We start from the raw sequence: 14,229 nt of genomic DNA, 5'->3' as shown, positions 1-14,229 counted from the left end.
CCCTAACTCAGATCTAAGCAGGCTCTGTACTCCTGCTCTGATCTGCCACTTAATTCCTCCCACCAGGTGGGCCCGGGGCTGGAAGCAACTGCAGCTGTAGCTCTGGAAGCAGCCTCAGAGCTGCACCTCCTCCACCTCCCTGGGGTGGTGGCCACCATGAATTCCTTTCACTCTGTCCCAGAAGTTTTTCCCATTTACCTTCTCTGTTGTCTTCGGTGTTTGTGGGTTGAGAAGTCTTGTAACTGCCACAGCTCACTGATTCAGGGTGCTAAGGCCTGTTCTGCCTTCTAGTTGGTCCAGGGCATGACCTACTCTGGGCTCTGCTCTGCTCCACTCCCAGCACTGTGGAATAGACCTTACCCAGTGACCATCCAGGCTGTTCTGGGCTGGAGCCCTGCTTTCCTCTGCTATTTTGTGGGTTCTCCAGTTCTAGAATTTGTTCAGAGCCATTTTTATATGTCTTTGGAGGGTCCTGGGGGAGAGCTTAGGCAAGTCCCTGTTTTCCAGCCACCATGTTGGCTCCACCCCCAGGCCCCTTTTATGATTTATCCCCCAAAATCAATTAATGGGGGGGGAAGAGAAGATAATATAAAAGAAAAAAAGGAAAAGTTCCACAAGCTTACCTTCTAAAAGGGAAAGGGCTAGGGCAAACCCGAAAGATTAACTTGGGTCATAAAATCTTTTATCTTTTAATAAGTTTTTTTTTCAATTATCAAGTATTTCTTTCTTTCTTTCTCTAATCCCTCAAAAGGGAGGGGCAGACCTTTTGTAACAAATAGGTATAGTCAAGTTCCCATATTGTCCATGTCTCAATATATACATATATATGTCTCATTCTGTGAATTAGTTTATCACCTCTCTCTTAGAAAATAGTTGGTATTCTTTTTCATTGGTCATCTGGAATCCAGGCTGATCACTATGTTAATAAGTGTTCTTAAATTGTATAATATTATCAATAGGGGTGTCTTCAGAGCTGTCCTGTTCATACTACATTAAACAGTGGGATCTGCCAAACGAGCAGGATCTACTGAACAATCAATCAATCTTGGATACATCCCTAATTCACCCTTTATTGTTAAACAAAATAGCTAATTCCAAAGGATCAGACAAATCTGTGGGACACCCCACCATCACCATCGCAATGTGTAGAGATTTCTCAAATGGAAATCAATGCCTCACCCTCCAGTGACAAGAAAATGAACATGGATGAACAACTTGGTGTAGCCCCAGGCTAGGATGAGTAGTCTAGCTCATCTCCACCCCTCCCCCCGCCCCAGTCAAACATCCAAGATAAGCTTCTAGGATATAAACTTTGGCCAGGAGTTCCTCAGACTCTAAACTCAAAGACATCTAGCATCAGCTCTAATTGTTAGGAAGTTTTTCTTCACATTAAACCAAAGTATGAATGTCCTTCCTGTAACCTGCATCCTCTGCTCCTAGATCTATGTTCTAGGAGTTCAAATCTGGCCTCAGATTACTTACTACCTATATGACCTTTGGAAAATCATTTGGCCTCTGTTCACTTCCATTTCCTCAACAGTAAAATGGGGATAATTAATAACAACAACAACAACAACAACAACAACAACAACTTACCCCCGGGGTTGTCATGAGGATCAAATAAGGCAATATTTGTAAGGTGTTTATGACAGTGCCTGGCACGTAGCAGGTCCTATGTAGGTGCTGGCTGTTTTTATGGTTATTATTATTGTTGCTGTTGCCAAGTAGAGCACATGTCACTTTTCAATAAAAGGCTTTTGAATAGTTGAGCCAACAATGATATTCTCTTAGGTCTTCTCCAGGTTCAACATTCTCACTTCTTTCAAATTATCCTCATATCATATTCTCTAATCTTCTCATCATCCTGTTTGTTTTCCTTTGGAATGCTCTCACTAGTCAATGCCCTTCCTAAAATGTGGGGCTCAAAGCTATACACAACACTCATACCTCATCACTACCCGAGGCAGAGGTAAGGGATTCTCCCAAAGCTGTCATTTCCCATTGGCTGCCCAGATCCCTTCTCTCTCCCCTTTTTTCCACTCCCTTTTGTGCATTGTCTTCCCCCCTTACAATGTAACTCTTTGAGGGCAAAGACTATCTTTCTTTTTTCTATTTGTATCTTCTGAGCTCAGCATGGTGCCTGTCACGGAGTGGGTACTTAACAAATGTTTACCAACTAACTGACACTCCAGTTGGCATCTGATCAGAACAAAAAATAGAGCACCTGCCACTTGACTCACTCTGTACACTGTGCTTTTCTACATCAGGAGTAAGTGTAAAGAGTGCTGGCTCTGGAATCAGGGGACCTGGGTTCAAATCCTGCCTCATATCATACTACTATGTGATTTGGACAAGTCACTTACCTTCCTGGGCTTCAGTTTATTCATTTTTAAAATTAAGGTGCTGTACTAGATTGACTTCAGCTTTGGATTTTAAAATGAAGCTTAAAGATAGTATAAGCTTTTGGGGGGGGGGAGGAAGGAGGGGCTACCATATAACAGTTTTAGGTGCCTAGGTGGGACAGTGGATAAAGTGCCGGGCCTGGTGTCAGGAAGATTTATCTTCCTGAGTTCAAATCTAGCCTCAGATACTTACTAGCCATGTGACCCTGGCAAGTCACTTAACCCTGTTTGCCTCAGATTCCTCATCTGTAAAATGAGCTGGAGAAGGAAATGGCAAACCACTCCGGTATCTTTGCCAAGAAAATCCCAGATGGGATCATGGAGAGTTGGGCATGCCTGAAAAATAACAACAACCATGGGGGAAGCTGGGACTGGAAGGAACTTGGGACATGATGGAAGTAACTCTCTTGGAAGAGTCACCAGGAGCTAAAGATGTACATTGTAGTCATACTGAGGATTATGAACTGAGACCTTCTAGGTCAACCTATGGGCTACTAATTTTCTGAAGTCCCCTACGCTTGGTACCAGTCATTAGAGGGACTGAGGAAAACAAAGCTGGAACCCAGGGAAGCCCAGGAAACAGGGCAGATCCTTGGTTAGAGAGACATAAAACAATAGCTATGATAACAATAATCTAACTTTCACTTTCTATAGACTTTTGTTTACAAAATGCTTTCCTTATATTAATCTTTTGTGCTGCATAGTACTCTTCTATTATCCTCATTATACAGAGGAAGAAACTAAGACTCAGGCTGGAGAAATCTGAGGTCAAATAAGTAGCCAGTAGCAGAGCTGGGATAGAAACTCCAGTCATCTGACTTCAAATCCACTACTCCTTCCACTAGACTATAGCCATTCTTAAGGGGCCATCTCCTATCATCCTTATCCATATCTTGCCACTGGACCCAGATGGCTCTGGAGGAGAAAGTGAGGCTGGTGACCTTGCACAGTCCATCCTCACTTAAATCCAATTCGCTTGCAAGTCATCGCATCATCTTCTTGATGTCATGTTCTTCTTCAAGAAGAAAGGACAAACAACAACAAACAACAGCCATTCTTAAGCACCTACTAAACCTATTTATGTAAATAAGTATATCAAAGATAGGAATATTAATAATTCACATTTAGATAGCACTTTAAAATCCATAAAGCACTCCTTACAACCCCATGAAGTAAGCCATGTAACTACTATCATCTCCATTTCATGGATAAAGAAACTGAGGTTTAGAGAGATTATCTTAGTGATGAGCTAAGAAGCTGGCTGCTAAGGGTTTTGAAGAATAGGTAAAATTTCTAAAGTCAGATTGTTGAGGGCCACAGATCAATAGCTGATTGACTGGTTGGGAAGTCTTTGGTTCCAAATCCCCAGTGGGACAACCATCATCAGTTCCTACAGACCATTCCCCCAAATAATCATTTCCCTCAAATTACGAGGGTCTTCTAGCCTTCTCTCTCTGAGGTGCTCTAAAGAAGATTGACCCAGAAGATGACACAAGGATCCTGCCAGTATTTTTCCATCTAGCCTTCCTTTAGGCTATAAAACCCTCTCCCATGAATACTTTAGGAATTAGGACTGTTTCAGTAGTGGGGCAGTGTGCTGAGTGCTATCGGTGGTACCTGTCTCTGACCTCAGGGTGCAGGAAATTGAGGCTGGCTTAGATTTGCTGATGGGGCTGTCCCTTCAGTACCAGTGGAGAAGAGACCATAGGGCTGCTGCTGATTTATACTTAATACCTTCTGTGTATCTTTCAATAAATAGCTCTGGCCTTGTAAATTTCTAATGGGAGTCATTTATAGCTTATTATAATTCAAATCTCATCTGCTTTCCTGACTAATGCAGGAAAGGGTAAGCGATTAGAGAAGAATGGGAAGAATCTAGGGGTAGAGATCAGTAAACAAAGACTGAAGATGGAAAGACAAGAGATGAGTCAGATAACATTTGAGTAGCCAAACCATAGAAAGGTGAAAGAAGAGAGTGGGTGAGGGTGAAAAATGGGGGACAAACTTGGAAAAAGAAATTTGTCTGAGGCAACTATGAACATTTAATACCTAACAATTAGTGTATATAAATACAAGATACATATCAAACCCAAGATCTGTGCAACAGAACATCTGGATATGAAAGCTAAAGTGGGAAGGAGAGAGGAGGCTGCTTACTCTGCTTTTTAATGTGATAGTTTTAACGGGAATAAACCTGAGAATGCAATATTTAAATTGTGAAGGTGCTTAGAGATCATCTAGCCCAAAACCTGATTTTACAGGTGAGGAAACTGAGACCTACAAAAGGGATGTAATTTGCCCAACAACATGTAGCATTACTAGAAAATCCAAAGGTTGACACTGGTTCTCCAGGTTATCAGCCCAGGGGTTTTTGTAATTTGTCAAATTGCTCCTTCCTCTGTTCTGCAGAGGAGTCTTCCTTGTAAAGGTGCTTTATAGTTTGGATTTGAGAGAAGGATCAAATTTGAAGCAAGAGCAACCTCTGGATAATTCGGTCAGGACTAGATTTAGGGCAAGGCCTGGGTAAGAAACGTCTTTCTAATATTAATGAGAAAAGTATTCAGAGTTTTTCTTGATACTGTTTTTGTAGTCAAAATACTTGCCTTATAAATATTACATGATTTATCAGCAAAGTCTCTTGTTTGGGGGAATAATTATATCCATCAAGAAATCATCATTTTAGAAAAACCAAAGATGAGAACATTACCATCTTTGGGGATTCGAATCTTTTCATTTGCTTATTTATACTATTTACATAAAATTTGCTGCTTAAAATTATATAATGGTAATAACTTTTTCTTATCATTTTCTTTATTCATTCTTCATTTCCCAGAAATTTTTAAAGCACAGAAAACTGATTTCCTGCTTCTTTATCACTCTTCCTCTGGCCAAAATAAATTGGGCCTTTAGATACCCTCTCTTATTCTATTCACAACTTCCTTTTCTGATTCATTCTTTTGTTGAAAGGGCAGCTGCAGAATGTAATGTCTTCTGTGAACCTTCACTATTCTTCACCTCCTTCGGAGGACTGTGGAGAGTGTCTTAGGAAAAGCTAGCACAAGCTATGAGCATTCAAGCAATTCCTATATCTGCAAACTGATTACCACAGCGGAGCCTTGAGTTCAGACAAAAATTTCTACCCTGATAGGAAGCAATGACTATTTCTTTCAAGGTTTTATAAAACCAATTGAACAAAGGAATAAGACTAGTCCGTTTAACTCCTCATGTGACTGTTTTCACTATTTGTTCTTCCCCTCTTCTCTACCTGTTCTGCTCAGCTCATGGCCTCTTTTTGATGTGGCAAAGAATAATGACAATTTAGAACCAAGTCATTAAAAAGCATCTAATCTATCTCCCTTCATCCATGAAAAAACAACTGGATCTCAAAGTACCTACAGCTAGATCTCAAAGTAGTTAAAACTGGATCTCAAAGTGAATGAATGACTCACCTCAAATCAAGCAACTTTAAAAATCAGGACTACAACAGAGGTTTCCAGATGGATCCAACTCATATTGGCACTAGAGAATAAGTGTTAGATTTTCATTGTGAACATTCATACATTGGACATGGACAAAGGCTACAAATTAGGGCTTGATTTGTTGCTTGTTAATTTTTGACTTGAGGAAGTGATGGATAAAATGTTAATAATGCATATTAAACTTGAAAGTTTGTTGGCATATGTTTTTCTCCCTGAGAACCAGTTCCTAAATATTTACCAGCACACCCCTGCTTGACTTTCATTTTAATATACTTTCCACTGCTCCACATTGCCTATTTTTACTTTTCCCCTCCTTCTTAATTAATCATAGCATAGGGATTAAATATTTTTAAGTTTGTATTATGCTTATTCAATAACATTTTGCTTTCTCTGTTAAAGAAAAGACAAATCCATTGTACTTGTAGGCATGGGAAGAACATGGAGGGAGGAGAAAGACTTCACTGAAATGTCAAAGCTGCATAATGAGCAGAAAGAACATGGGCCTGTGAATCTCCTTCCCCATACACTATTCTGGACTGAGACAGTTGCTTGGGATTTAAATATGTACAGGCATAACTTTCCTATCCTTATCCTACCTCTTCCCCTACAAAAAAAGCAGGAATTCAGAGATGGCAATGAGGTGGGTAGCAAACATATACCTTTTCTGTATGAAAGTATTCTGTAAGAAGTATTCTTACTTCTGTAAGTATTTTACTAGTAGCTTGCATGCTTATTATTACCTAATAAACTGTGTAGTCACCTTAAGGTGAATGTGGCTGTATCTCTGCTCCTTGAATTCTCTGACTCTGACTAGCTTTCCTGACCCAGTCCTGGGTCTTCTACTAATGCAATGACCTTGGACAAGTTACCTCCTTTCTCTGGGCCTCTGTTTTCTCATCTGAAAAGTAAGAGAGTTATAATAGCTAATCTATCTACAATGTTCTAAAGTCCCTTCCAGCTCAGGCATTCTCCATTCCGTGTTTTAAGGTTGATCCAACTGTTGGGGCATGTTCCACAAACAACTTATGGGAGGCGCTGGAGTTTTTAGACTTCAGTCTCTAACAGGTTTACTCCTGATCTGGTCAGACAGGAAGGACAGGAAGACAGCTTTGGAGGGGTTAATAATCTTAACTTTATTCTAGTCTAGTCTTCTCAGAAAGGTTGCTGATAATGTGAGAACCAGCTCCTACAGCATTCCCTAATCACCCTTCTTGTGTTTTTTGGAGGGGGAAAGGCAGGGCAATTGGGGTTAAGTGACTTGCCCAAGGTCACACAGCTAGTAAGCTTGTCAAGTGTCTGAGGCCACATTTGAACTCAGGTCCATCTGACTCCAGAGCTGGTACTCTACTCACTGCACCACCTAGCTCCCCCCAATCACCCTTCTTGCTGGGGCTGGCGAGAATCTGGGTGGGGGTGGGGTGGGGAGCAACTACCCCTATGGGCTCAATTGAGACAAGCACTCCCTTAAATCCCCTCAGGCCTTGATGGGGGGGCAGCCAATGTACACACAGATTCCCTGTGCTTTCCCCACTCATTGATCAGTGCCCACTTGCTTTATAGGGCAATAGACAAAGAAGGCATCTTGCCAACATTAAGCTCACAGGTTAACTAGCAATATTGTCATTCTGCACAAGCATAGTAAATATCACATTATGTCACCCCATATCTCACTGTGCAGCCTCAGTAGGATTATCACTATGATTCTAGGAATTACTACCTAGGATCCTTGGGGCTATTCTGGGAGTTATTATCTAACACCTGCAAACTAGACGTTGTCATGACCATGTCCTAAGAAACTGAACTCTAGAAAAATAACAAAATCCTCCTTACTTACAGGGCAAAATGAGAATCATATTTATTTTGCAGTGTCTTGATGAACTAACATAGAAATCCCCTAAACCATTTGGTAGTCTAATACTAGATAGTCCACAACCCCTATGCAAGGAAACAGGAAAGCAGAGGATCTGATCGCTTGGATGAGAGACCTTAAAGTTTTGCCATAATTGTACATATATTTTATCTCTTCCCCTTGTCTCTTGCCCTTGAACAGGGAATGTTTTCTTATTCTGATAATAAATCCTGCCACTTGCATTCCGAATATTGCCCTTTTCTCCCTTGACTGATCTTCTTCTTTCTCTCCCCCCTCCCTCATTAAATGACTTACTTTTGTAGCTTAAGATGTGGCAGCATGCTGCTGATTGGCTGTGTACTCTAACTGGGCCTGAAAGGTTAGAAAAACTAAATCCGTATGCTAGAAAATTGAAGCTACTATCAGCAAGAAATCAATATTACTTAGCAGACTAACACATCGCTTTCAGTTGGGCTTTCTATCTTTGACATCGCATCCATTGGACTTCCACTGTCTTTGAAGAGGTCAAGAGATTTCTCCAACACAGTTCTTAGACTCCATGTCATAAGGCTTTCTTCCAGTCTTGTCATTCTAAGAATCTAAAACTGCTGAAGAGCAAATATACATATATATGTAACTATACACATCTGCATAACATGCACATATATGCATGTGTACATCCACACATGTTTATGCATGCTTGCATTCACACACATTGTATGCATGCATGCATATTTGTCCTGGGTTTCCCTAGCTCACCTAGGCTGTAAATGCAATGGTCATTCATAGTCCAGATCCCATGACTGATCTATACAGGAGCTTTGATCTGTTCTATTTCTGACCTAGGATGGTCCATCCTTCTTTAGGCAACTTAGTGGTGCCCTGTTCTCCGGGATTCAACATATTGGTTCAAGACTTGGTATGAACACCCTGTGAGGTATCCCTACTGCAGCTTAGAATTCCCAAAGTAAAGTAATCCACTAGTAACAAGGATTACAGGCATGCCCCACCATGCCCAGTCAGAATAATGTTGTTTAAATACACAACAGGATTACAAAGGAAACCCATTGTATGACAATTATAAAAATATTTTTTAAAGTTCATGGACTCCAAGTTAAGAACTCTTGTTAAAAAGTCAATGGGGTGGTCTGTCACAGCCACATCATCCTTAGCCCGAGGATCACAATTCATATCTTTGTATCCTCTAGTCTTTGCTCATCCTTAACCCTCTCCCCCTGACCCTGAATCTCTGCCTAAAATATAAGATAAGCCTTCCTGATTTCAGGCCTAGTGCTCTATCCACTGTTACCCCTAGCAGCTGCCCTTGGGATACTTTATAGATTTAAATAAAACAGCAACAAAATTCCTTGGAAAAACAAAAGGGCCAAAACATCAAGGGCAGCAAGGAAATAAACATAGGAAGAAAGGAAAATGACACTGCCAGATCTCAAATTAGATGATAAAATAATAGTTGTTAAAATGATCTGGAACTACACACACACACACACACACACACACACACACACACACACACACAGTAATAGAAAAGTAGATCAGTGGAAAAAATCAGAGAAGCAAACTCTGGAATAAAATGTTTATACAAATCTAGTGTTTGATAAACACAAATTAATAGGCAAAGAAGTCAATCCTCAACGGAAATACTGTTGGGGAAAATAGAATAGGAGTGTGATGGAAGATGGGTTTAGACAAGCATTTGATTTGTTACGATCTAATAAATTCTAGGTGACTCGATTATCTAAATGTAAAACTTGACACTATAAAAAAATAGAGCAGATTGGAAGGTTATACCTTTCAGAGCCATGGAGAGATAAAAACCTTCTTAATGCACCATGATATAGATGGCATTACAAAAAGATGAAATAGCATCTATCATGTAAATGTTTTTTAAAAAGTTTTTCACAAATTAAAGCAACACATCAAGAATAAGAAGAAAAGATGTGGAATGGAGATGGGAGTAACAAAAACACTAGTTAACATTCACATAGCTCTATGTGCCAGGTACTGGGCTAAGCGCTTTACGATTATCATATTGATCCTCATAACTACCCTGGGAAGTAGGTGCTGCTATTATCCACATTTTAGGTCAATGATGAGGAAACTGAGACACATGGATGTTAAGCAACTTTGCTCAAGCTCATCCAGCTAGTCAGTTTTTGAGACCAGATATGAACTTGGGTCTCCTTGACTCAGGCCCAGCTCTATCCATTGGGCCCCCGGCTTGCCCACAGTCTCACAGGAGTTAGAATACAAAGCCAGATCTACTGACTTTCAATCTGGGACTCAGTTTCCTCATCTTTTCCTGGTGTACGGTCTCTTTCTGTTCCCTAATCCTCTATGCTGTGTATTCCTCTCTGTGTTTCATGTGTGTGAAAGCTTGCTGCACTTCTTGCTACTCCACCATCTTGGTTCTTCTTCCTAAGCCTCCCATTTTGCATATGAGGAAACTGAGGCAAAGAGAGGTTATTTGATTTGATCAAGATTACACAGGCCCTGGGTGCCAACCAAGATCCTCTAACTCTAAATCCAGAACACTTGTCCTCTACACTATGCTTTCTTTAGTTCAACCCCAACCAAACAGGAATCTTTTGTACAGAATTTCTTATGGGCTTAGTGTAAAATGCATGAAAATACTTTGAAAGATGGGCTTTCTACAAATTTAAGGACTTTAAAATATACTCTGCCACTAGCCCACCCTGCTCCAAATAAGCACCTGTGACTGCTGCAGTGTAATATAGCCATATGTCCACCAGGTGATGCTCTGGTCTACACTACTCTGGCCTCTAATCAGTGCATTAAATGTTTGAATTCCTAGATCACAGAATGTTAGAGCTACAAGGGACATGAAATTACAGAAGATCAGAGTCTAAATGGCCATTAGAAAATATAGAGAGCTTGATGGAGTCTTAGAGGCCATCCAGTCTAACACCCTTATTTTACAGATGGGGACACTGAGGCCCAGGGAGATTAAGTGATTTGCCCAAGGTCACAGATAGTGAGTGTCAGAGTCAGGGTTTGAACCAAAAGTTCTCTCTCTAGAGTCAGTGTTCTTTCCACTACATCACCTTGGAGTGGGAAATGATTTTAGAATGCAGATTATAAAAAGTGGAGGAGACACCATGAAATGTCAGAATGGGAAGGTACCGTGCAATGTCAAAGTTAGAAGAGACTGTACAATGTCAGAGCTTGAAGAGATCTTACCAATATATCATGTCCTGGAAGTTAAATGAATTGTACGAGGTCACACAGCTAACAAAGGGCTCAATCCAGATATTCCAGGCTCTGGTTTCCAGCCCACACCTCCTGATTCCATGCCTGTCCTCTCTCCATTAACCCAATAGGCTATAGCAGTGGTTCTTAAAGGCCTGAGTCCTGCTGGGTGTACCACAGAATCTTACATATTATTGAAGATAAAATTCATAATTTTGTTTGATATTCATTTTGCTTGCTCTCTATATATAGTGTAGTAAGCATGATATTCACAAAATAAACAAAACTTGCCTGTTCTTGGAATCTGCTGAGCTCAAAAAACATCAGACCCTGAAGTCACAAAGAATTAAACAAAAATAGTTACTCTTATTGAAGTGAAACTGCATGTACACGAGTTTCCTGGTTTCCATGATGCTAACAATTTGAATGTTCGGGTGCCATGATTCATCATGCCAAAGAATACTGTGACAAAGAAAAAAAAGGTGAACTACTGGGCTAGATTAATTTGTCTCCAATGAAATGCAATCTGGTCCAACAAATGTGCATTAAGTATCTACTATGTAACTTTAAAGTAATGCATTAGGAATTTAGGCTACGAAGACAAAATATATTGACAAATAATCCCTGACTTTCTACTGAAGGTCACCTAGGACTCTTTGCCCAAGAGCCCTGAGAAGAGCAGTACCCCTAGACCAGCAGCCCTGCTTCTAGCCCTGCCCATACAAGCATCATTGACGGAAGCAGCTCTTGGGAAATGTAGTCTACTAAATGCCTTTGCAGGTGCTCCAGCTCTCTCTTCAGCAGCAACCACTACTAAAGACCAGAAAAAGGCAGTTATCACCAGTCCTTGGCATTGCCACATGATTCAACATAAAAAATGGACTTAATTTTATTAATAAACATAGGGCTAAAGAAGATATACTAGGATCTGCCTTGCTGTGCACCCTAAACCCCACGGGGCCTTTCATCTGACTATCGCTGAAAAACCTCCTATGTACTGTCTCTACTTATTAGAATATGAGCTCTTTGAGAGGGACTGTCATACATCCTATTTATATTCCTACAGTTTGCTTAGCATAGTACTTTACACATAGGGAGTGCTTAAAATTAATTTTCATCCATCCATCTATCCATTCATTTACTCATCAATCTTTACATTCTCTTAGGCAAGAGCAGAAGACGAAAGGAAGTTGGAACCAAATGGAAGGATGACTCATAGATTCTCTTTGGATCACCAGATAAAGAGTTTCAAGGAGCTGGTTTTATCTTATGTTGAAAGGCAACCAAAAACATCATGTCATAAGGCATTTGGTCATGCCACATTGCAGTGATCTTGACGGACATTTGAAGAAAAGATCAAGTGAATTTTCATGACAGTGCTTTCTCTTAGTTCCCTTGCTACCTCTTCAATAGTTTGGGCAGCTGAACTGGTTTAGAAAGTTGTCCTAATTGTAGCAATATCCTCACCCCTCCCCTCTTGGCCCAAGTCCTTCTAGGCTAAGTACAGAGTTTTAAAAAGTGTAAAACAATTTTCTCATAATATTTCATAAATTTATCCTAAATTCTACCTATTTTTGTACCCATCTATTACTCCAGGAAAATCTCTTCAAGTACCCATGCTTCATATTCCATTAAGACTTCCCCGCCATCTTCTCCACTTTGTAAGATCACCCAAAAGGCAACATACTCATACTAGCTTGTGATACCTGCACTTAAGCAAATGTAATTAAAAAGACACAGCAATAAAGCTTCAAGTAATCAGTTGTCTGCTCAAGTAAAGGTTGAATTCACAACTGTACTTTTTGAAAAGAACTACCAAAGTAGTATGCATTAGATTGCCCCTCCCTGCTTCCATGTACTCAACATATATCATTAAGCCAGCCCAGTTCTTTTATCAGAAAAAATTTTCCTGATCCCCACAGACAAAGCTAATATCCTCTTCACCCTTCACTCCTAGGGTCCCTTGAACTTCTACTACAGGTACACCAACCTTACTGCATCTTGGGGGGGGTATCTTTGTGAGCCCTGGCCCAGAAGCCTCTTTCCAGCAACTCCTACATTACTTTTCTCAAATTCTATGAGCATTCAGGAAAGAAAAAGTGTGTATTAACTGGGGGTCAAATTTGGTTTCCCAATCTTTGTTCTGCCAAGTATTATCTGTTACTGAGACTCAGTTTCCTTCTTTATAGAGAAAAGACTAGGAGATTAGAATAGATAATAGCTGGAACTTACCTTAGAGATCATCTAACCCAAATTCTTCATTTTACAGAGGAGGAAACTGAGGTCCACAAAGGTTAATTGATTTGCTAAAGGCCACACAGGTCATAAATATCATACAAGGAATTTGAACCAGGAGCTCTAACTTCAAATCTAATATTCTTTCCATTTTCCATGAGTCCAAAAGCATTAATTAGGCACTTACAACGTGCGATGCAATGTGCTAAGCATTGGGGATACAAAGAAAAGCAAAAACTTTCTTAACCATCTCCACCCTCAAGAATATGTAAATAATCATATACATATAAGATAGATAGGGGTGGGAGTGGGGGATTTACAGAAGGTAGTATTTGAGTTGAGTCATAAAGAAAGCCAGAGAAGCCAGAAGGGAGAGGTGAGGAGGCAGAGCATTACTAGGCATGAAGGACCAGCAAATGCGAAAGCACAGAGTTAGGAAAATAGTCCTATGTGAAGAATAGTAAGTTAATTTGGCTAGATGAGTGCTGTCCAAAATACAGCCTGTGGGTCACATGTGGCTCGCAGTGCGATTTTATATGACCTGCCTGTGGGTTTTAATTTTCATGAGTGAAAAAATAAAAAAATAATTTGCATGGAATGTGGTACTGGATTTTTTTAATTCCATCACTAATAAATAATCTTGTTGATGTTAATTTTCTTCGGTGTTTTTAAGCAGTATAATGGATGCAACATATCACATGGAATTTTCAATCCATCTGTGGGATTCATTCCATCTGTATGATGCAGACTAGTCTGTATGCACCTACCTTTATACTGTTGTGTTGTTGCTTTGTTGTTTTGTTTGCTTTCACGTTTTGTGCCTTCACCTGTTATATTTGTTCCCCTACTTTCTATTAGTGTACTGTATTTTTTATTCTGGGTGTGGCCCTTGAACAATTATTTTATTTTAATGCGCCCTACAAATAACCTAAGGTTGGATAGCCCTGGGCTAGATCATAGAGTATATGGAGGAGAGGAGATTATAAGAAAAGTAGAAAAAGAGGATAGGAAGAATCTAGGCTGTGAATGGCTTTAA

This window comes from Trichosurus vulpecula, chromosome 3 (assembly GCF_011100635.1).
Source record: "Trichosurus vulpecula isolate mTriVul1 chromosome 3, mTriVul1.pri, whole genome shotgun sequence".
Classification (NCBI taxonomy): domain Eukaryota; kingdom Metazoa; phylum Chordata; class Mammalia; order Diprotodontia; family Phalangeridae; genus Trichosurus; species Trichosurus vulpecula.
Note: the sequence above shows the minus strand (reverse complement) of the source record.